The sequence below is a fragment of the Oncorhynchus clarkii genome, chromosome 5 (assembly GCF_045791955.1).
Source record: "Oncorhynchus clarkii lewisi isolate Uvic-CL-2024 chromosome 5, UVic_Ocla_1.0, whole genome shotgun sequence".
Taxonomy (NCBI): Eukaryota; Metazoa; Chordata; class Actinopteri; order Salmoniformes; family Salmonidae; genus Oncorhynchus; species Oncorhynchus clarkii.
In genome coordinates this window covers 62,714,072-62,739,558 of record NC_092151.1, presented here as the reverse complement: position 1 = coordinate 62,739,558, position 25,487 = coordinate 62,714,072, and the positions used below count along the sequence as shown (strand labels likewise).

Here is a 25,487-nt window from a genome sequence, read left to right as displayed (position 1 = left end):
AGAGCCGTCCGTCAGTCAGGAGCTGCCGGAGCCGTCCGTCTGTCAGGAGCTGCCGGAGTCGTCCTTCACTCCGGTTCTGACGGAGGGGGGGGGGGGGGGGGGGGTGGGTACTGTCACGTTCTGACCCTAGTTCCTTTATTTTGTCTTTATGTTAGTATGGTCAGTGCGTGAGTTGGGGTGGGCAGTCTATGTTCATTTTTCTAGGTTGTGTTTGTGTTTGGCCTGGTATGGTTCTCAATCAGAGGCAGGTGTCGTTCGTTGTCTCTGATTGAGTATCATACTTAGGTAGCCTTTTCCCACCTGTGTTTTGTGGGTGAATATTTTCCGTTTTAGTGTTTGCACCATTCGGGACTGTTTCGTTTTTCGTTTTGATTCTCTTGTTCTTTTTGTATTTTGTATTCATTCTCATTAAAATACATTATGGATACGTACCACGCTGCGCATTGGTCCGATCTCTCCTACTCCTCCTCAGAAGAGGAAGAGGAAATCCGTTACACAACTAAAGTTTATTTAGTACTTTATCCGTGTACCCGGAAAGTAGAGGATTGCAGTAGACTAACCTAGAAGTAACAAAAGCATGGATTAATTTTTCTGCATCATTTTTGGACAGAAAGTTTCTGATTTTTGCAATGTTACATAGATGGTCCTTGAAACAGTCTTGATATGTTCGTCAAAAGAGAGATCGGGGTCCAGAGTAACGCCGAGGTCCTTCACAGTTTTATTTGAGACGGCTGTACAACCTTTAAGATTAATTGTCAGATTCAACAGAAGATCTCTTTGTTTCTTGGGACCTAGAACAAGCATCTCTGTTTTGTCCGAGTTTAAAAGTAGAACGTTTGCAGCCATCCACTTCCTTATGTCTGAAACACAGGCTTCTAGCGAGGGCAATTTTGGGGCTTCACCATGTTTCATTGAAATGTACAGCTCTGTGTGTCATCCGCATAGCAGTGAAAGTTAACATTATGTTTTCGAATGACATCCCCAAGAGGTATAATATATAGTGATAACAATAGTGTTCCTAAAACGGAACCTTGAGGAACACCGAAATTTACAGTTGATTTGTCAGAGGACAAACCATTCACAGAGACAAACTGATATATTTCCGACAGAAACTGGCCTGGTTACAGCTTGAGGACAGGAGACATGGTTTGTCGAGGAGTCCCCTGACTAAAAGACAGGCTGATACAGCTGGAGGACAGGAGAGATGGTTTGTCGAGGAGTCCCCTGACTAAAAGACAGGCTGATACAGCTGGAGGACAGGAGAGATGGTTTGTCGAGGAGTCCACTGACTAAAAGACAGGCTGATACAGCTGGAGGACAGGAGAGATGGTTTGTCGAGGAGTCCCCTGACTAAAAGACAGGCTGATACAGATGTCTGAACTGAGAGAGACCTTGCACTCAGCTTTAAAATGATACAAGACACATCTATTACTTTTCATAGTCTTTTGTTATTATTGAATGGTAGGGGGGCGGGGACTGTCTTACATGGGACACCATATGAAGGGATGACGACTAACATGTACCCTCAGACAAAATGCTGATAGCTACAGTATCTATATCAGATTTGAATGCCAATAGAAGATGAGAGACAAGTGTAGCCTATTTACAGTAGAAGATGTTTTGTCTTTGTAACACAAACACACCCATGGAATTTTGTTGTTGTTGATAAATGTATCTACACATGACCCTGATAAGTCAGAATTGTAATAATTATTTTGCGCAAAATGAGTGTACTGGGCCTTTTATTAGTTCTGTATGAGCGGACAGAAATAGCCGTCAGCAGCATGGGGAGAAAATGTTCTCTCATACCCCATTCATTGTAGTCCTTGTGATCTGTAGAGTTGCTATTTTCTTGATTTTTTTTCGTGTCAATTATCTCGTGACATTCCTGGATTACTCATCATATTACTAGTCAGATTTAATCAACAAATATGATAGTAAGTAGAAAAAGGGTTAAGGGTACAAGACTGTCCAAATCTGGATGTGTTGGCAAAATCACTACATACAGTATCCCATCAAGCCAAGCGGGGAAAGGCACATTGTCACAGTTCCAAGACCAGTCAGAAACGCCCAGCTAACCCTACGTCAAGGATGCCGGTGGATCTGAAAACTGAACTTAGATCTGCGTAAGCAATGATATCCTTCACCACCGTCATCTTCCGACAGATATTTCAAACCTATTCAACAAAACAATACATCATTTGGAAGTTTCTTTACAGCGAATTCCTTAGTTACGTGATTGTATTATTTGCAAAGGAGTTTTGAAGGTGCAGTATTTATGAAGTTTGACAATGAGGACGAAAACTAGCATAGTTCAGCTAGTTTAGCCATGGAAAACCGTGGAAAAGTTTGATTGAAAAATTCAGAGACTGAAACATATAAATCAGATGATTTATATTTAAGGACAGAAAATTAATATACAATCCTGAAATCAGCAGTACTGCCAATAGTAAAACAAAGCTTAAAATGATGTTTGAGTGAACCCTGAATATAGAACATTCGCTTCCAGACACGGTAGACACCTCACCACTTTATTGAGAAGCGTGTACATGAAGAGGAAAGGCCCAACCCCCCACTTGTACCATGTCATGAGGATACCTGGACCTCCTATTGAGATGTACCTTTTAAGTAAATCAGGTGAAAAAAGTAGAGTGTGAAATTTAAACTCTGTTAGGGATCAGTTGTAAATCCTCAGTCCATAAAACAGCAGAACAATATAGGAGATTTTAACAGATAAAAATATGATAATATTATAATGTAGGCTGAAATATGATTATGAACATGTATGTGGGCAACTACATTCCAATACTTTAAGTAGGAGTGGTGCTAGTACAGAAAAACAATATCACCCCTTCCATATTATCACTGGGTGGTTCCTTACATAATATAAATGTGTTCGCATTTGCTACATTTTGCATAGAGATTCTCCATCAGTGCACACTAAGTGCTGTCTCTAAGTGACAATAAAGGGAAAGTAAGTCAGCCAGCAGTAGAGGATGAAATTGGGTACAGTCTGTGTTCACCTGAATATGACACTCCTGCAATGCCTCAGGCTCAAATTTACTCTGTGATTAAACAGCATGGCTTAAGTATAAAATATCTGTGTGAAATGCCTGAAGGTAAAGCAAAAGTTATCTCCTCATTCTCAGCTTCAGAGCTTACTGGGGGGGGGGGGGGGGGGACGACGACTTACTGGGGGGGGGGGGACTTTTGAGATGATCCCTAAGCAGTTTATTGACCATCAGAGTAAGTTGTGAAGCTAAACAGTCAGTGAAGTGGAGCGGCAGCAACAGTGCATAATGAGTTCCACTGAACAGCAGCAGCCGTAGCGGCAGTATCTCTCCCCTTACACACACATTTACTCGCAGGGCTATCTCTCTCCCTTACACACACATTTATTCGCAGGGCTATCTCTCTCCCTTACACACACATTTACTCGCAGGGCTATCTCTCCCTTACACGCATGCTCCCGTAGTGAAAGAGCACACCGCCACCAGTCCAGGCTTTCACTGTGGCATCCTCCCCTAGACACAAAGCCCCGTGCCTACTGGGATCCAGGTTCTGGGTCTGGAACACAAAGAACAGAGAGAGTAGAGAGACTTCAGTTGCCTTTTTATCTGCAGAGGAAGAGGGAGTTAGTAGATGCTCTATAGATAGGGAGGTAGCGCGGGGGAGAGGGGGAACAAAGCGATTTGCAGTCAGGCTCAGCGGCTGATGCTACAAGCTGGAGGCTCACTGACTGCTATAGAAAGCTGGAGGCTCACTGACTGCTATAGAAAGCTGGAGGCTCACTGACTGCTATAGAAAGCTGGAGGCTCACTGACTGCTATAGAAAGCTGGAGGCTCATTGACTGCTATAGGAAGCTGGAGGCTCACTGACTGCTATAGGAAGCTGGAGTAACAACATCACAGTACAGCACACACTCTCCGGACGGACAGACCACGGAACCAGAGACGCACAGACACATACACGCTGAGTGAGGAACAGGTTTGCGAATGTGGATGGACCAGTCAAGTTCCAGTCCTGGGTAAGCCAACTTCCTCTGATACACAAGCTCCACACACAGGCATGCACCCAGTATAGACACCGAACAGAGAGAACTAAGAATGGATACTCCGACACTGACACCCACCTGTAATTAACTGAAGGCATACAAACATTATTTAATTAGGTTCTCAAACCACAGATTAGGTCATAGATACGTGAATGGATACTGTCTCTTCATCCTGTTTTGACTCCCTGCCTTGTGGACTTTTGTGTGGTTTCCTATCACATCAGTGTCATCCCAACCCTTCGGTTATTTCTCTGAGGCTCTGTTTGTTGTTTCTACATCAGCCTCAGGTCAAATTAGGTTTGGGGGTTATGGAGTCATAACAGATAATCAAATCCAATTTTATTGGTCACATACACATATTTAGCAGATGTTATTGCGGGTGTAGCGAAATGCTTGTGTTCCTAGCTCCAGCAGTGGAGTAGTATCTAACAATTAACAACAATACACACAAATCTAAAAGAATGGAATTAAGAAATACAGTGCGGCAAAGTATTTAGTCAGCCACCAATTGTGCAAGTTCTTCCACTTAAAACGATGAGAGAGGCCTTTAATTTTCATCATAGGTACACTTCAACTATGACAGACAAAATGAGAGAAAAAAATCCAGAAAATCACATTGTAGGGTTTTTAATGAATTTATTTGCAAATTATGGTGGAAAATAAGTATTTGGTCACCTACAAACAAGCAAGATTTCTGGCTCTCACAGACCTGTAACTTCTTCTTTAAGAGGCTCCTCTGTCCTCCACTCGTTACCTGTATTAATGGCACCTGTTTGAACTTGTTATCAGTATAAAAGACATCTGTCCACAACCTCAAACAGTCACACTCCAAACTCCACTATGGCCAAGACCAAAGAGCTGTCAAAGGACACCAGAAACAAAATTGTAGACCTGCACCAGGCTGGGAAGACTGAATCTGCAATAGGTAAGCAGCTTGGTTTGAAGAAATCAACTGTGGGAGCAATTATTAGGAAATGGAAGACATACAAGACCACTGATAATCTCCCTCGATCTGGGGCTCCACGCAAGATCTCACCCCGTGGTGTCAAAATGATCACAAGAACGGTGAGCAAAAATCCCAGAACCCCATGGGGGGACCTAGTGAATGACCTGCAGAGAGCTGGGACCAAAGTAACAAAGCCTACCATCAGTAACACACTACGCCGCCAGGGACTCAAATCCTGCAGTGCCAGACGTGTCCCCCTGCTTAAGCCAGTACATGTCCAGGCCCGTCTGAGTTTGCTAGAGAGCATTTGGATGATCCAGAAGAAGATTGGGAGAATGTCATATGGTCAGTTGAAACTAAAATATAACTTTTTGTTAAACTCAACTCGTCGTGTTTGGAGGACAAAGAATGCTGAGTTGCATCCAAAGAACACCATACCTACTGTGAAGCATCATGCTTTGGGGCTGTTTTTCTGCAAAGGGACCAGGACGACTGATCCGTGTAAAGGAAAGAATGAATAGGGCCATGTATCGTGAGATTTTGAGTGAAAACCTCCTTCCATCAGCAAGGGCATTGAAGATGAAACGTGGCTGGGTCTTTCAGCATGACAATGATCCCAAACACACCGCCCGGGCAACGAAGGAGTTGCTTGGTAAGAAGCATTTCAAGGTCCTGGAGTGGCCTAGCCAGTCTCCAGATCTCAACCCCATAGAAAATCTTTGGAGGGAGTTGAAAGTCCGTGTTGCCCAGCAACAGCCCCAAAACATCACTGCTCTAGAGGAGATCTGCATGGAGGAATGGGCCAAAATACCAGCAACAGTGTGTGAAAACCTTGTGAAGACTTACAGAAAACATTTGACCTCTGTCATTGCCAACATAGGGTAAATAACAAAGTATTGAGATAAACTTTTGTTATTGACCAAATACATATTTTCCACCATCATTTGCAAATAAATTCATTTAAAATCCTACAATGTGATTTTCTGGATTTTTTTTCTCTCATTTTGTCTGTCATAGTTGAAGTGTACCTATGATGAAAATTACAGGCCTCTCTCATCTTTTTAAGTGGGAGAACTTGCACAATTGGTGGCTGACTAAATACTTTTTTGCCCCACTGTACATAAATATTAGATCTAGCAATGTTGGAGCGGCATTGACTAAAATACAGTAGAATAGAATACAGTATATAGATATGAGATGAGAAAAGCAGTATGTCAACATTATGAAAGGGACTAGTGTTCCATTATTAAAGTGGCTAGTGATTCCAAGTCTATGTGTATAGGGCAGCAGCCTCTAAGGTGCAAGGTTGAGTAACCGGTTGGAAGCCGGCTAGTGATAGCAATAGATTGTCTAGCTCCTTTGAAAACAGACATCTGATCTTGTTATCTCTGTAGGTGGGTATTCTCTCCTTGTCCCTAAAACGTGTCTTCTCTATTTGCTTCCTCTGTGCCGCCCTGCTCGGCCTGTGTCTTTGCTCATCCTCACACAATTAGATCTTAATTACCAGGACATGGGCCTGAGAGAAGGTTGCACCCCAGGATCGATCCTGCAGGCGTATCACGGTGAGGGGGACGTGTTGTCTGACTGACTGTGGCTGCCACAGTCAGTCTAACTGGCTTAGTGGGACTGACTGACTGTGGAGCTCCTCTAGGGCTTCCAGCCTCCCTAGACACGCAGACCGAGAGAGAGAGAGAGACAGGCAGGCAGACAGACAGACAAGCGAAACAATAACTGCTGGTGGAATGCAGTTCAGTTCTCCTATCCAATTCACCTGCCTATATGCCTGGAGTTATTTCTGATGATGCCTGTCCTTATTGGTTTTCCTGATGTTTGTTACGTGAGAGATAAGATGAGATGCGATTATACTTGGTCTATTATGGGATATTGGATGGGATATTGGTTCTTCAGAAACAGAAGGGCACCAGTAGCTATTGGACTTATACAGCTCAGTCAATTGTGTTTAACAGCATCTAGCCACAGTATAACCCTGTCCATCCATAACGAAATGTCCTAATGAATGTTTATGGCATCCAGAATGCATCAGAGTGCAATGTATCCATTATGCCTGCGGTCCTTTGCCATCTCCTGCTGTTGCATATAAAGATGTAATGTCACATTTGAGCACAGTGGACATCTCCTCAGTACTGGCAGTGCCGAGCTTCATTGTGTTCCATCATGGCTTTACGAGGCCAGTAAAACCCATGCATCCCCTGTCATCAGGCTTAATGCACTGCTACTATCACAGTCTGCAGTAGAGAATGAGGGAACAAGTAGAGGTGTGGTGGAGGACAACCCAGGGGCTACTAGTGGCATGTCAGTGGCCACAGTGAAAATGTCCAGCTGGACAGTTCACTCTTGAAATATACCTCCCACTCACTCAGTTGCATAATGAAAGTTCAGAATGACCTGTCCTTGCCAAACTGCAGCGCTGTCCCTTGGCAACATCAATCGTACCTTAAGAACATCAAACCTGGATCACAGCTTATGAAAGTAATTGAAGAGACAGATTGACAACATTGAAAAGAGCCTGTCTTACACGTTTGTGCGAGGGCTTTCATTTACTACATTGCCTTGTTATGAAGGTGTACTATGTACAAGAGAGGTGTAGTGATTGGAATTAGCACCATTATGTAACTTGATTCAGTATTGTACTATGATGTCTACCTGCTGGTGACCAAAGCTAATAAGTAACATTATTCTGCAACAATAGGGAATATTCCTCAGTTCGATCAGAGGTGGACCTATCATCAATCTTATCATCATATCGCACCTATCCAATTGTCACCTCCACGAACCCTAATGCATTTCCTCTGTTTCCCCGGTCCCCTTGTTGAGCGGAGCCCTTGAACCCGCCGTGTAGTTACATTTGGCATCTGAGCTAATGAGTTTGCCTGTATCCCCTTTGTAGCACCCAGAGCATCTGCCAGCGCAGATACTAAAATAGCAGGGCAGAACAGAGGAGAGGCGGAAACAGGGATTTGTATTACTTTGTATGTCTTTTGGGTTTCGGCATGAAAGAGAGTGAACAAGTCATGTCTATACAAGGGTGCTGAGAGAAAACACTCATTAGTAGCGGTATACTGTACGTGCTGTAGCTGGTTATTATTTCTATATGCTATTTCTGTAGCATGGTCAATGTGATCTGCTACAGCCTGGAATATATATTGAGGAGTGAACAAGTCATTTTGTTCAGGTTTTTAGTTGTTGGTTTCCCATCACATTTCATATAAATTATTGAGCAACAATATATTTGTTATCGTTTTTCTAAAATGCACTCAGAAACACTTAGATCCTGTTATTTTCAGAAGGTCAACAAAATGGCAGAAGATAGAGATATGGTAGTGTAAGAGGCTAGCAGTTAAAAACATGAACCTTTAGGTGTAACTGAGTGTGGCCGCAGAGCCGCTAAATCACCTAGTGGGCAGTTTTACGAGGGGGGGGCTGTGAGTTTATATACTTGTCAGTCTCCACCTCATTTGATTTGATGTATTTTCTGGGCCTGGCAGCTCCACTTGAAATAGTGTGACTTTCTGGCCATAAAACAGATCTCTCTCCGGTATGGTACATGAGTGGGTTGTGGGGGCAGCAGGGTGAGTTCTACAGGCTCTATACTACAGTAGCTGTATCACTCATAGGCCATAGCGTCTCTGGCATTCCTGTTTTATCCCACCTATTTGCTTGGGCCTTTGGGGACGATGGTTCAGGTTCTCTCTCTCTGTGTGGACCTATTGTTTGGGTCAGCTCTTTAATTATGTAATTAGCTTAATAATCATCTAGTCATCGCACAAGCCACAAGCTGGTTGTACCAATGTGCCATAATGTGATTGATGTGAGTCCACAGGGTGTTTGATTACCCGGCCCAGGGTCTGCCCACCACTTGCCAGCAGGTGGCTTTAATTTGATTGATTTATAAGTGTTTGCCCAAAATAGCTGTTATATTGTATAACTGTTCCCACACACAGCCCCGGCCCAGGCTATAAGTCATAATAGAACCCTATTTATTGTGTAACCAGCCTTAAACAGATTGCTGCTCTGTGCAAATGGGAGTATTTAACGTTAGATGGATCCATCCGTTTTCACATGGAGCATTTAACGCACGTTAGTTAATAGTTTACAGGGCCGACTGAGCTTGGAACTGGCAACGTTCAGCAGGGGAGTGAGTGACAGGTGAAGATGGGTGATCAGTCACATTGTGCTGGAGCTCAGTCATCCACCCGCGCTTTCCTCAATCAGCCTCTCTGTCTATTGCAGGGGATCATGGTATCCGTTCAGAAGCATGCTACATTTTAGCTGTTCAGCATTAAATAATAATGTGTCAGTTCATCAAATCATGTTATGAGGAGGCAGAGGATACAGCAGCAGAAGGAGAGCAGAGCAGAGCAGACACTGCTATCCAGCAGCAGGGAGTCGAGTAAATTATATTTTATTTCTGAGAGCTGTGGCAAAGTGTGGCAGCGAGGGGAGCTAATGATGAAAACTGTAAACCCAGTTGTTTCCTTCATTATGCAGGGTTAATGTGTATGTGATGTGAAGAGCCGACGGCAAGAGGAAGAGAAGAAAGGCCTCCTCCTCCTCCTCTCCAAAAGCATCCCAGGAGTTGGAGTGTATTTTTAGGTCATTTGCTACTTTTTATTTTTTATTTTTTACATTTGCAGGGGAAGGGACCTATTCCATTTCTATCTGGATGTTTGGAACCAAGATATTGAATTTCTGTACATGTTGGTGACAGTTGATGGTGAGATCTTTCAGCTTCACTGCCAGAGCAAGTTTGATCAGAAATACAGTGCTGAGAATCCAGGCTTTGAACTACATGAAAGACATGGATAGGACTTTTCATTGTATTGAGGCCTGCACTGGAATCTATGATATGCTGTGCACACACTGCATATTTCTGTCAACTCACATGAGAATTTGACTTCACTGGCTGCTTATACATTAGCTTTATTGTCATTTAGTACACTCTTATCCAGAGCAACTTATAGGAGCAAATAGTTTTAAGTGCCTTGCTCAAGGGCACATGGGCATATTCTTCACCTAACCAGCTCGGGATATTCAAACCAGCAACCTTTTAATCCCTGGCCCAACACCCTTAACTGCTAGTTTAACTGCCGTATACAGACAGAGTGAGGGGAATACTTTGTTGGTGAGTATGTGTGTGTATGTGTCGCCTCTCTCAGAGCCTTGACGAGCAGGGCTGAGGAACATTTGGTATGCATTGTGGGTGTGTTTCTGGATGGCATTCACTATTCTCTCTATTTGACAGGTATACTCATCTCTCTGCACCGGATTGCCACACTCTTAAGGTTAAGAGGACGGAGCGCCTTTGGTTCATGAATTCATCATGGGAGTTGAAATGGATGCAGCGGCATCTATGCCTCTCTCCACTCCAGCATGCATCTGGCTGAAATGAATTATGCAGCTTTCTTAGAAATAAATACACAACCATCACAGATTCACAGATTGGCCAGTTGTATGGCAGTAAACTGTCAGAACCTATCTCCCTCTCCAATCCTCTATCTAGCATGTCTTTCCTGCCCCTCTCCCTGTCTCATCGCTCGTTCTCATCTCAGACCAATCAATCTCTCGTACTTCAGATGAGGAGCGGCCTTTCTTCGTTCATGGTGTGGTGAAGGCTGATTGGTGGATGTGTCTGGGTTAACATTGTCTAAGGGGCCTATTATCTGTGTGTCGGGAGTTTGTTGTTTGTGTGCTTGGCTGTGCTGTTTCTTTGAGACTAACTGCCTGCATGCGTTTATACAGCATGCTGTTTTATCCCAGCTCCAGTGAAGCCAGTGAATTCCTGTGTGGTGTCAGAAGAGATCTGTGTTTGATGTGCAGCACCCAATTACCCAGGGACCTCATTGTACAGAGCAGACCATGGCATGCTGCCTACCCAAGCCTTTGGGAAGCTATGAGGTGAATATGGGACCTCTATGTTAGCATCTGCCCAAATCCAGGGTCAGTAAAATTACAATTAATTCTGATTTCAATTGACAGATTTAGTGTGACTCAATTTTGTTGGTTATCATTACGCTAGACATGCTACAGACTGTCGCCATTGTAATTTGAGACTCTATTGTTGGCCTTTTGGTGGCATTTTCTATAAGGCAAATAATCAATAATTCATGATCTATATTGTAGATTCAAATGACATGTGATTGTAAAAACGTATGATACATCTCACTTAGTACTATTCCTGTTGGGAGGCCGGCCCAGCTTGCAGGGGTAGGAATCACATACTGGGATAGAGAGCAAGCAGCTGAGTCCTCCTTCCCCTCCTCTTAAGTCCCTCTTCATCCCTCTCTCCTTCCCTTTCTCCCATAAGCTCTAAAAAAAGAGCAGCTGAGTCCCCTGCTATCTTTCCCTCCTCTCCAATCCTTCCACATTCCTCCCCTCTCTTTTTTCATTCTAAGCTTTCATCAGGGAGAACTCAGAACCTCTGTCGTTTGCACGGTTCAGTGTGAACTCTCCCTGGAGCATTAGGCAGACTTTAGCAAGGCCACTGCACAGTGGGGTAGTATTTCTCTAACGCTGAGATTTACACCGGAGAGACAGGAGAGAGCACCTGTCAAATACCCATCCAATCACACACGTCTGCACTCTCCGCAGCGCCTCAACTTCGGCAAAACCCTTTTTTCTACTCTCTCTTCTTCCCTGGTTCTGTCAAATTGTATAATCCCTCATCACCTTCCCTTAAACCCTCTTTCTCCTTTACTCTGTTTCTTGTGATTAGTTTTTTTTTCAAATTCTTTCCTTCTTCAGGAAATGTTTTTTTTTTGTTCGCTTCCTCTCCATCAATTTGTAATTTCTGCCATATCATCCTGCAGACTTCTCTTTTTCCTTAACTGTAATTTAAATTATTCTCCCCTCCTTTTGACTTTCCTTCAACTGTTTACTCGTCATGGTCACTCGGTCTCTCCACACCTCTATTTTCTTCCCTCTCTCTCCCTCTGTAACAAGGGGCTAAATCAAATCGTTTTAGATTGATTTCTCTGTAGACGTGGCTCTGTAGTTTGTCCTGAAAAAAGTTTCTCCCAAGTGTTTGTGACACCTACTCAACTTGTCTGCTACACTGACTCTGAAGTTATGGCTAGCCCCAAGTCGTTATATTTTTTTATTGTGCGTTATGCCATTTGCCTCATGACTCCTGCATGCTTTGTTTACTATGAACTTGCTTGTTTACCCAACTGTGGGACAGACTATGTTCGTTCCCACAGTTGGGATGCTGACTCTCTATTGGTTAGATGGACTCCTGGCCTCCCATCCTATTCTAACCACCTCTCGCTGGTTTTGTATTCATGTTACCTGATGAAATCGCTGTACAATATGATCTTATTGCCATCTAATGCACATTCAAATGAGGACAGCTCTCCCTGTCCTCTGCCATGCCCTGATTGTATTACTGCTGCTGATATCTAGAAATGTGCATGTACACCCTGGCCCATCTACTGTTGCTGTTGCAGACTCTGATATCTGCTTCACTGATTTCTGCTCTTGTAAAAGCCTGGGTTTTCTGCACGTTAACACTAGAAGCTTATTACCTAAAATGGATCAATTGAAAGTGTGGGTTCACAGCTCCAATCCAGATGTGTTGGTCATTACTGAGACGTGGTTAAGAAAGAGTGTTTTGAACACTGATGTTAACCTTTCTGGCTAGAACCTTTTTTGTCAAGACAGATCTTCCAAAGGTGGTGGAGTGGCAATCTTTACCAAGGAACACCTTCCGTGCTTGGTTGCTAGGTGACCTAAACTGGGACATGCTTAAACCACCTGACCATGTCCTAAAGCAATGGGACTCCCTAAATCTTTCTCAGATTACTACCAATCCCACAAGGTATGACTCCAAACAACCAGAAAAGGCTGCTCTCCTTAATGTTATCCTCGCAAACATTCCTGATAGATATTAGTCAGGTGTTTTCTGTAATGATCTTAGGCTGTAAAACAGTGATCCCTATGTCTGTAATGGCTGCTCAGTGAAACAACCTGTCCTGATTCATAGACGCTTGCTAAAACACTTGAATGAGCAAGGCTTCCTTCATGAACTGGCCTCTGTAAACGGGTATAGAAGCAGCTTTATCCCCTCTGTCAATATTTTCAGTGGTTTTGTTAACAAACACGCCCCCATAAAGAAAATGAGAATTAAAAACAGGTTCAGCCCCTGGTTCGACCCTGATCTGACAGTTACTCCACCTCAAGAATTCCATTTGGCAAAAGGCTCGGCATACTCAGCCTGACTGGCTCTCGTTCAGGAAAATGAGAAATAAGTGTACTCCGGCTATGCGGAAGGTCAAAGTTAGTTACTTTAAGGAGCAGTTCTCTCTCTGGGTCTAATCCCAATAAGTTCTGGAAAATGGTTAAATACCTGGAGAATAAACCCTCCTCCTCACAACTGCCCATGTCCTTTAATGTTGATGATGTGGTTGTTATTGACAAGGAGCACATGGCTGAGCTCTTTAATCACCACTTCATTAAGTCAGAATTTCTATTTGACTCAGCCATCCCTCCTTGTCCGTCCAACATTTCCTTATCTCCCACCCCTTCTAATACGACTAGCCCCGATGCTCCTCCCTCTTTTTCCCCCGCCCCGCTACAAAGTATCTCCATGCAGGCGGTCACTTAGTCAGAGGTGCTAAAGGAGCTCTTTAAATTTGACCACAAAAACAATCTGGGCCAGAAGGTTTAGAACCTTTCTTCTTTAAGGTTGATGCCCCCTATCATCGCCAAGCCTGTCTCTGACCTTTTTAACCTGTCTCTCTTCTCTGGGGAGGTTCTCATTGCTTGGAAGGCAGTCCCGGTGCATCCTTTATTTAAAGCTAATTCTAACTGTTAAAGGTCCATTTCTATTTTGCCCTGTTTATCAAAAGTGTTGGAAAAACATGTCAATAATCGGCTTCACATGCCTCTCCCTAATGTCAATATGCCTTGTCTATTGCTGTTTTGGTTTGGGATTTTTGTCTTATTTCACTGTAGAGCCTACAGCCCTGCTCAATATGCCTTAGCTAGCCCTTTTGTTCCACCCCCACACATTCAGTGACAGCACCTGGCTTAAATGGTGCTTCTAGAGACAAAACCTCTCTCATCGTCACTCAATGCCTAGGCTTACCTCCACTGTACTCACATCCTACCATACCCTTGTCTGTACATTATGCCATGAATCTATTCTTCAGTGCCCAGAAACCTGCTCCTCTTACTCTCTGTTCCGAAAGCACTAGACGACCAGTTCTTTTAGCCTTTAGCCGTACTCTTATCCTACTCCTCCTCTGTTCCTCTGGTGATCTACAGGTTAACCCAGGCCCTGTAGCCCCCAGCATCACTCCCCAGGTGCTCTCATTTTATGCATGTTAACATTAGAAGCCTCCTCCCTAAGTTTGTTTTATTCACTGCTTTAGCACACTCCGCCAACCCGGATGTCCTAGCCGTGTCTGAATCCTAGCTTAGGAAGGACACCAAAAATGCTATAAATAACTATAACATTTTCTGACAAGATAGAACTGACAAAGGGGGCGGATTTGCAATCTACTGCAGAGATAGCCTGCAGAGTTCTGTCATACTATCCAGGTCTGTGCCCAAACAATTCAAGCTTCTTCTTTTAAAAGTCCATCTTTCCAGAAACAAGTCTCACACCGTTGCCGCTTGTTATAGACCCCCTTCAGCCCCCAGCTGTTCCCTGGATCCCATATGTGAATTGATCGCCCCCCATCTATCTTCAGTATTTGTACTGTTAGGTGACCTAAACTGGGACATGCTTAACACCCCGGCCGCCCTACAATCTAACCTAGATGCCCTCAATCTCACACAAATGATCAAGGAACCTACCAGGTACAACCTTTAATCCGTAACCATGTGGGAACCCTCTTAGATATCACCCTGACCAACTTGCCCTCTAAATACACCTCTGCTGTCTTCAACCAGGATATCAGCGATCACTGCCTCGGTCAAACGACCAACCCTCATCACTTTCAAACGCTCCCTAAAACACTTCAGCGAGCAGGCTTTTCTGATCGACCTGGCCCGGGTATCCTGGAAGGATATTGACCTCATCCCGTCAGTAGAGGATGCCTGGTTGCCCTTCAAAAGTGCTTTCCTCTCCATCTTAAATAAGCATGCCCCATTCAAAAAATGTAGAACTAAGAACAGATATAGCCCTTGGTTCACCCCATACTTGACTGCCCTTGACCAGCACAAAAACATCATGTGGCGTTCTGCATTAGCATCGAATAGCCCCTGCGACATGCAACTTTTCAGGGAAGTCAGGAACCAATATACTGATTCAGTTACGAATGCTAAGGCTAGCTTTTTCAAACAGAAATTTGCTACCTGTAGCACTAATTCCAAAAAGTTTTGGGACACTGTGAAGTCCATGGAGAATAAGAGCACCTCCTCCCAGCTTCCCACTGCACTGAGGATAGGAAACACTGTCACCACCGATAAATCTACGATAATCAATCTTTTTTTTTCTTTTACCCCCTTTTTCTCCCCAATTTCGTAGTATCCAATTATTAGTAGTTACTATCTTGTCTCATCGCTACAAGTCCCGTACGGGCTTGGGAGAGACGCAGGTTGAAAGCCATAAGTCCTCAGAAACACAACCCAACCAAGCCGCACAGCTTCTTAACACAGCGAGCATCCAACCTGGAAGCCGGCCGCACCAATGTGTCGGAGTAAACACTGTGCACCTGGCGACCTTTGTTAGTGTGCACTGCGCCCAGCCCGCCACAGGAGTCGCTGGTGCGCGATGAGACAACGATATCACTACCGGCCAAACCCTCCCTAACCCGGACGACGCTAGGCCAATTGTGCGTCGCCCCACGGACCTCCCAGTCGCGGCCGGCTGCAACAGAGCATGGGTCTCGACAGAGCCTGGGAACCCAGAGTCTCTGGTGGCACAGCTAGCGCTGCGATGCAGTGCCCTAGACCACTGCGCCACCTGGGAGGCCGATAATCGATCATTTCAATAAGCATTTTTCCACGGCTCGCCATGCTTTCCACCTGGTTACCCTTAACCCGTGCCAACATCTCAGCACCCCCTGCAGCACCCCCCCTCCCCTCTCCTTCACCCAAATCCAGACAGCTGATGTTCTAAAAGAGCTGCAAAATCTGGATCCCTACAAATCAGCTGGGCTAGACAATCTGGACCCTCTCGTTCTAAAATTATCGTCCGGAATTGTTGCAACCCCTATTACTAGCTTATTCAACCTCTCTTTCCTATCGTCTGAGATCCCCAAAGATTGTAAAGTTGCCGCGGTCATCCCCCTCTTCAAAGGGGGGGACACTCTAGACCCAAACTGTTACAGACTTATATCCATCCTGACCTGCCTTTCTAAAATCTTCGTTAATAAACAGATCACCGACCATTTCAAATCCCACTGTACCTTCTCCACTATGCAATCTGGTTTCCGAGCTGGTCATGAGTGCACCTCAGCCACGTTCAAGATCCTAAACGATATCATAACCGCCATCGATAAAAGACAGTACTGTGCAGCCGTCTTCATTGACCTGGCCAAGGCTTTCGACTCTGTCAATCACCGCATTCTTATCGGCAGACTCAATAGCCTTGGCTTCTCAAATAACTACTTCTCAGTGTTCAGTGTGTCAAATCGGAGGGCCTGTTGTCCAGAACTCTGGCAATCTCTATGGGAGTGCCACAGGGTTCAATTCTCGGGCCGACTCTTTTCTCTGTATATATCAATGATGTCGCTCTTGCTGCTGGTGATTCTCTTATCCACCTCTACGCAGACGACACTATTTTGTATACATCTGGCCCTTCTTTGGACACTGTGCTAACAAACATCCAAACGAGCTTCAACGCCATACTACACTCCTTCCGTTCGTCCAACTGCTTTTAAATGCTAGTAAAACTAAGTGCATGCTCTTCAACCGATTGCTGCCAACACCCTCCCACCCGACTAGCATCACTACTCTGGATGGTTCTGACCTAGAATATGTGAACAACTACAAATACCTAGGTGTCTGGTTAGACTGTAAACTCTCCTTCTAGACTCCCATTAAGCATCTCCAATCCAAAATTTAATCTAGAATCGGCTTCCTATTTCGCAACAAAGCCTCCTTCACTCATGCTGCCAATTGGGGCGGCAGGGTAGCCTAGTGGTTAGAGTGTTGGACTAGTAACTGGAAGGTTGAAAGTTCAAACCCCCCAGCTGCCAAGGTACAAAACTGTCGTTCTGCCCCTGAACAGGCAGTTAACCCACTGTTCCTAGGCCATCATTGAAAATAAGAATTTGTTCTTTTAACTGACTTTACCTAAATAAAGGTAAAATAAAGGTAAAAAAAAATAACAAAAAAACATACCCTTGTAAAACTGACTATCCTACCGATCCTTGACTTTGGCGATGTCATTTACAAAATAGTACTCAGAGCACGCGCTCCAGCAGGTATATTTCACTTGTTATTCCCAAAGTCAACACTTACTTTAGCCTTCTTTCCTTCCAGTTCTCTGCTCCCAATGACTGGAACGAATTGCAAAAATCACTGACGCTGGAGTCTTATATCTCCCTCTCTAACTTTAAGCATCAGCTGTTAGAGCAGCTTACTGATCACTGTACCTGTACACAGCCAATCTGTAAATAACACACCCAACTACCTCATCCCCATATTATTACTTACCCTCTTGCTCTTTTGCACCCTAGTATCTCTACTTACACATCATCATCTGCACTTCTATCACTCCAGTATTAATGCCAAATTGTAATTACTTTTGCCTCTTTATTGCCTTACCTCCCTACTCTTCCACATTTGCACACACTGTACATAGATCTTTCTTTTTTTATTTTGTGTTATTGACTGTACATTTGTTTATGTGTAACTCTGTGCTGTTGTTTTTGTCACACTGTTTAAAAAAAATCTTGGTCAGGTCGCAACTGCCTACCTGGTTGAAAAAAAGAGAAATAAATACAGATATACAAGTATAAATAATCAGCTTTCTTGATGTTTATAGTATTCTCTCTGGTATGCAATCTGGTTTCCGCTCAGGTTATAGATGTGTCACTGCAAGATCCTAAATGTTGTCACCATTGCCCTTGATTCTAAGCAATGTTGTGCTGCTATTTTTATTGACTTGGCCAAAGCTTTTGATACGGTAGACCATTTCATTCTTGTGGGCCGGCTAAGGAGTATTGGTGTCTCTGAGGTGTCTTTGGCCTGGTTTGCTAATTACCTCTCTCAAAGAGTGCAGTGAATGAAGTCAGAAAATCTCCTGTCTCAGCCACTGCTCAATCCTAGGCCCCACACTCTTCTCAATTTACATCAACTACATAGCTCAGGCAGTAGGAAGCTCTTTCATCCATTTATATGCAGATGATAGTCTTATACTCAGCTGGCCCCTCCCCGGAACGCTCTACAACAAAGCTTTCTTAGTGTCCAACAAGCTTTCTCTGCCCTTAACCTTGTCCTGAACACCTCCAAAACAAAGGTCATGTGGTTTGGTAAGAAGAATGCCCCTCTCCCAACAGGTGTGATTTCTACCTCTGACAGTTTAGAGCTTGAGGTAGTCACCTCATACTAGTACTTGGGAGTATGGATAGATGGTACACTGTCCTTCTCTCAGCACATATCAAAGCTGCAGGCTAAAGTTAAATCTAGACTTTGTTTCCTCTATCGTTAATTGCTCCTCTTTCACTCCAGCTGCCAAACTAACCCTGATTCAGATGACCATCCTACCCATGCTAGATTACGGAGACAAATTTATAGATTGGCAGGGGAAGGTGCTCTAGAGCGGCTAGACGTGCTTTACTATTCGGCCATCAGGCTTGCCACAAACGCACTTATAGGACACATCACTGCACTCTATACTCCTCTGTAAACTGCTCATCTGTATACCCGTCACAAGACCCACTGGTTGATGCTTATTTATAAAAACCTATTAGGCCTCACTCCCCCCTATCAGAGATACCTACTGCAGCCCTCATTCTCCACATACAACACCCGGCAGTCACATTCTGTTAAAGGTCCCCAAAGCACACACATCCCTGGGTCGCTCCTCTTTTCAGTTCGCTGCAGCTAGCGACTGGAACAAGCTGCAAAAACACTCAAACTGAACAGTTTTATCTCCATCTCTTCATTCAAAGACTCAATCATGGACACTCTTACTGACAGTTGTGGCTGCTTCGCGTGATGTATTGTTGTCTCTGTCTTCTTGCCCTTTGTGCTGTTGTATGTGCCCAATAATGTTTGTACCATGTTTTGTGCTGCTACAATGTTGTGCTGCTGCCATGTTTTGTTGCTACCATGCTGTGTTGTCATGTGTTGCTACCATGCTGTGTTGTCATGTGTTGCTGCCACGCTATGTTGTTGTCTTAGGTCTCTCTTTATGTAGTGTCGTGGTGTATGTTTTGGCCTATATTTAAATGTTTGATCCCAGCCCCCGTCCCCGCAGGAAGCCTTTTGCGTTTTGGTAGGCCGTCATTGTAAATAAGAATTTTGTTCTTCAATGACTTGCCTAGTTAAAAAAAGGTTAAATAGATAAAATAGTTCATTTGAATTCAAGCCCTTTTACCAGATGGGTTCTCCTCTGGAATATTGTCTCCCCTCGTTTGTGTATTTGGCTAAGAATGTTATAGATACAGTGCAATGGGCTAGTAATTATATCTGTAGATGTATCACCAGTTCATTTTCTATGATGTGATGAGAGACTTTCCTCCCTATGCGCCGTAAAGAAGATTGCCAATGTTTTCTGTGGCTCTTAATTGCATTAGCAATTAGTGTAATTAGCGTAATCTTGCCAAATAGCATTGGCATGAAAACCCTCATTATTTGGCTTTATCAAGAAATATACATTATTAACACTCAGAGAATAGCTCACTAAATAAATAAATTACCCAACAACATTACCTCATAGCAAAATGTAACATCAATGTTGGTCTGTGAAGTGGACCTTCTTTTTATGGTGAACAAACATAAATCAAAATACTATTTTCATTACAACTGTATCACAATAATTGTTTGTTGCACTGGACGTGTCAAACTTTATTGGTCACATACACATGTTTAGCAGATGTTATTGCGGGTGTAGCGAAATAGTTTTGTTTATAGCTCTAACAGTGCAGTAAAATCGAACAATTTCACAACAATACACACAATACACACAAATCGAAGTAAAATGAAGAATGTATAAATATATGGACGAGCAATGTCAGAGCGGCAGTCCAAACGTGCCCTCAGCTCCACCCAGTTCAAACAGTTTACATCACACACCAATCTCCCCGCAGACTCACAGTGCTACATGTCTCTTGTGATTAGGTCAGGTGAGTTCCCTCCCCGAGGGATACATTTTTTTTGCCTCCAACGTAATTCTCCCAAACTGTTCTGTCACTAAAACCTTGAGGTGGAGGCTGCAGACAGCATAGCAGGGAAACAATTTGGGATGTTTAACCTTTTGTTCCGGTGTTTAGACAGCTTTCTGTGTGGTCTCAATTTCCTAGAGAGCCTCCAAGGCTGCCAGCTGTACCCAACAGCCGTCTGTCTTGGAAGCGGTGAGTTTACCAGGGGTGTAGGAGGCAGAGTGGGCCGGGCGGCCAGAACACCACAGGATTAGACAGAGTACACTGAAGTAAACCATGCAAACATGCCCAGGCTGAAATATGGACAACATAGAACATAGGACTATCACAATAACAGTATATGATAATCATTCTCAGTATGCCTTAGATTTGTGTGTCAATTTTTTTGATTTGGTCAGTAATAGTAGTTGTTATTGTCTGAACTGCACTATTAAAAAAAAAAAAAAAAAAAAGGTTTCTATGGATCACATTATCTGAAGAGCAAAGACGAAGCAAAAAAATAAAAATGTTGTACGTCCATAAAATCCTCAATAAGGAATCATTGTTGTGCAAAAGATTAACAAACAAAAATCTAATGTATACTAAAATAGCCTTCTGTATCATGCTGTTGCCCTGTCTTTGAGCTAACAAGCATTAGGCTACTGCATGAGGGGAATCACGTGACCTATTCTGCTATATTTTTTGAGTCTTACTGCACCAGCAGCTCGTGAGAGACCTTTTCAGGTGTGTGAGGGCTGGAGTATCGGGTGTTCTCTATGTTGTAGGGGATGAGAGCCCAGGGTTAGCCCTAGTCTTAAAGCCACTCTGGTACAGTGGTGACCCATGGGGCCCCCTGAGGCCATGTCCACCTCCTGTTGGCCTTTACTCCCTCTCTCCCGTCCCTACTATTGCCCTTTACTCCTCCGCTCTGCCCTTCTGCCACCTACCCCTTCCTCCTTCTCTCACCCTCCGCCCACCCTCCTCACCCAAGGTCAGGGCTGCAGGTGGCCAGTCTGCTGCAGGACCACTGTGTCCCACAAACCAATCAAGATGTGCCATCATTGGACAAGATGTTGATTTCACATCACTCCGGTTTTCTTTAGAAAGTATGTTTTTGACATAGTTTGCTTGAAATTGTTTTGAATTGACCTTGATACCAATCAGACATATTGTCCTCTACGGAGACTAAACCTCTCTGCCAGTTGGAAATAGAGCAGTGAAATACCATTCACTTCAAAGGTACTTCGATTCTCTCAATTAATGGCTTTTGAATTCAGTAGAGATATATAAGAATCTATGTGGAAGGCTGTTGTGAGTGAGATCGTATTGTATATTGTTTATTTTGAAGTGTTACAGTATGTATTTCCCTTATGTGCCATGAGTTTGCACACACATTTCGCTAAACTCGCTAACCATGTTAACATCGTTAATATCTGCTAACCATGTGTATGTGACAAATAACATTTGATTTGATTATTGATTTGATTATGTGCCATGAGTTTGTGTTTTACAACTTCTGTGTTTAATTCGCTGGAGGAAACACCGTGCACCTGGCCACCTTGGCTAGCGTACACTGCGCCCAGCCCGCCACAGGAGTCGCTGGTGCGCGATGAGACAAGGACACCCCTACCGACCAAGCCCTCCCTAACCCGGGCGACGCTAGGCCAATTGTGCGTCGCCCCACGGACCTCCCGGTCGCGGCCGGTTACGACAGAGCCTGGGCGCGAACCCAGGACTCTGATGGCACAGCTCGTGTTCTGTCTTCTATAGATGAACGTACTTTGGTGCAAATAAATCCCAGAACAACAGCAAAGGACCTTGTGAAGATGCTGGAGGAAACAGGTACAAAGGCATCGATATCCACAGTAAAATTAGTCCTATATAGACATAACCTGAAAGGCCACTCAGCAAGGAAGAAGCCACTGCTCCAAAACCGCCATAAAAAAGCCAGACTATGGTTTGCAACTGCACATGGGGACAAAGATCGTACATTTGAGAAATGTCCTCTCGTCTGATGAAACAAAAATAGAACTGTTTGGCCATAATGACCATCGTTATGTTTCGAGGATAAAGGGGGAGGCTTACAACCCGAAGAACACCATCCCAACCGTGAAGCACGGGTGTGGCAGCATCATGTGGGGGTGCTTTGCTGCAGGAGGGACTGGTGCACTTCACAAAATAGATGGTATCATGAGGAAGGGAAATTATGTGGATATATTGAAGCAACATCTCAAGACATCAGTCAGGAAGTTAAAGCTTGGACGAGAATGGGTCTTCCAAATGGACAATGACCCCAAGCATACTTCCAAAGTTGTGGCAAAATGGCTTAAGGACAACATTGTTAAGGTATTGGAGTGGCCATCACAAAGCCTTGACCTTAATCCTATAGAAAATGTGTGAAGTGCACCAGTCCCTCCTGCAGCAAAGCACCCCCACAACATGATGCTGCCACCCCTGTGCTTCACTGTTGGGATGGTGTTCTTCGGCTCGCAAGCCTCCCCCTTTTTCCTCCAGACATAACGATGGTCTTTGTTTCATCAGACCAGAGGACATTTCTCCAAAAAGTACAATCTTTGTCACTGTTTGCAGTTGCAAACTGTAGTCTGGCTTTTTTATGGCGCTTTTGGAGCAGTGGCTTCTTCCTTGCTGAGCGGCCTTTCAGGTTATGTCTATATAGGACTAATTTTACTGTGGATATAGATACTTTTGTACCTGCCTCCTCCAGCATCTTCATAAGGTCCTTTGCTGTTGTTCTGGGATTTATTTGCACCAAAGTACGTTCATCTATGGAAGACAGAACACGTCTCCTTCCTGAGCGGTATGATGGCTGCGTGGTCCCATGGTGTTTATACTTGCATACTATTGTTTGAACAGATGAACGTGGTACCTTCAAGCATTTTGAAATTACTCCCAAGAATGAACCAGACTTGTGGAGGTCTACAATTTTTTTTTCTGAAGTCTTGGCTTATTTATTTTGATTTTCCCATGATGTCAAGCAGAGGCAATGAGTTTGAAGGTAGGCCTTGACATATATCCACAGGTACACCTCCAATTGACTCAAATTATGTCAATTAGCCTATCAGAAGCTTCTAAAGTCATGACATCATTTTCTGGAATTTTCCAAGCTGTTTAAAGGCACAGTCAACTTAGTGTATGTGAACTTCTGATCCACTGGAATTGTGATAGATTATTTCACTATGTCTGTAAACAATTGTTGGAAAAATGTATTGTGTCGCGCACAAAGTAGATGTCCTAACCAACTTGCCAAAACTATAGTTTGTTAACAGGACATTTGTGGAGTGGTTGAAAAACGAGTTTTAATGTCTCCAACCTAAGTGTATATAAACTTCAGACTTCTACTGTGTGTGTATGCATGCATGTATGTATGTACTGAACAAACATGCAACACTTGCAACTATTTTACCGAGGTACAGTTCATATAAGGAAATCAGTCAATTTTAATGAATTCATTAGGCCCTAATCTATGGATTTCACATGACTGGGAAGGGGCGCAGCCGTGGCTGGTCCTGGGAGTGAATAGGCCCACCCACTTGAGTGGGAGCTTGGGAGCCTGGCCCAGCCAATCAGAATGAATTTTTCCCCACAAAAGGGCTTTACTACAGATAGAAATACTCCTCAGTTTCATCAGCTCTCCGGGTGGCTGGTCTCAGATGATCCCGCTGGTGAATAAGATGGATGTGTAGGTCCTAGGCTGATGTGTTTACATGTGGTCTGCTTTTGTGAGGCCGGTTGGACATACTGGCAAATTCTCTTGCAGTATATTTAGTTGGTTGTTAGTTAGTTGGTCTTCTACATTATTGTGTTTCGATGTATTTCTAATACCTTTTGAAAACTTTTTTTCTGGTACAGCAAGATGTTGTCTAAGACCCCATTTCCATCTGTTTGACCAGAAATCAAAGCATTTTCTTATTCCAAATGTTTAGGATGGAAAGTGGTTGAAACGTGTGTGTATATATACCTTCATTTCTCCAACATATAGACTCTCTTCTCTTTCATTTGACATGCTCCTATGAATTTCACATGTTGGTTCTCATGGGTCCTTTCAGATGGAAATGCCCTATAGCTCTGTTCAACGTGGTATAAGAGCATTTCGCATTGTTATGGATGTAAATCTGAACCACTCCATTTAGTATGACATGTTACTTTTTGTGTGGTATGTTCATTTGTGGATGTCCATCATCCATTTTGTATGATATGTTATGAATTACAATTCGTATGATATGTTATGAATTTGCTAAATGTACTCATGTATTTAATGAATTTGTTAAACGTATGATGATACGAATACCAAATTTGTTGGGCCTTACATTGGCTAGGCGGCTAACTTTGGCTAGGTGGCTAACGTTAGGTATCTGGGTAACGTCAACTTCAAGGCAAGTGTGTCAAAATCATTCCATGGCGGGCCTAGTGTCTGCGAGTTTTTCGGGTTTTCCTTTCATTTAAGACCTAGACAACCAGGTGAGGGGAGTTATTTACTAATTAGTGACCTTAATTGATCAATCAAGTACAAGGGAGGAGTGAAAACCCGCTGACACTCGGCACTCCATGGAATGAGTAGGGGGTTATTGGTAAAGGTTAGGATTAAGGTTAGGGTTAGCTAAAGGGGTTAAGGTTAGGGTTGGGGAAAGGGTTAGCTAAAAGGATTAAGGTTAGGGTTAGCTAAAAGGGTTAAGGTTAGGGTTGGGGAAAGGGTTAGCTAACATGCTAAGTAGTCGCAAAGTACCCGAAAAGTAGTATGTAGTTGCAAAGTTGTTAATTAGCTAAAATGCTGAAGTTGTCCGTGATGAGATTTGAACACGCAGCTAGACGTTTGTGTTATGCGCCCACCCATCTACCTCAACCAACCACACTCCTTTAGTTTTTGCCTTAAGTAACCGTCTATCTTATGTAACCATACCCAAACGGAACACTGAACAAAAATATGAATGCAACATGCAAGAATTTCAAAGATTTTACTGAGTTACAGTTCAGTTGAAATAAATTCATTAGGTCCTAATCTATGGATTTCACATGACTGGGAATACAGATATGCATCTGTTGGTCACAGATACCTTAAAATAAAAGTAGGGGCGTAGATCAGAAAACCAGTCAGTTTGTCTACCATTTGCCTCATGCAGCGCGAGACATCTCCTTCACATAGAGTTGATCAGGCTGTTGATTGTGGCCTGTGGAAGGTTAAATGGCTGTGCG

At 43.6% G+C, this 25,487-nt stretch overlaps 1 protein-coding gene across 1 annotated transcript in view; it reads left to right on the top strand.

Annotated features, from left to right (window-relative positions):
* Nucleotides 1-3,831: 3,831 nt before the first annotated feature.
* Nucleotides 3,832-25,487, top strand: part of LOC139410155 (leucine rich repeat and Ig domain containing 3a) — a 36,186-nt gene continuing 14,530 nt past the window's right edge. The window contains exon 1 of the mRNA XM_071155602.1: nucleotides 3,832-4,028. The gene's annotated coding sequence lies outside the window, so the exon portion shown is untranslated. The remainder of the gene's footprint in view (nucleotides 4,029-25,487) is intronic.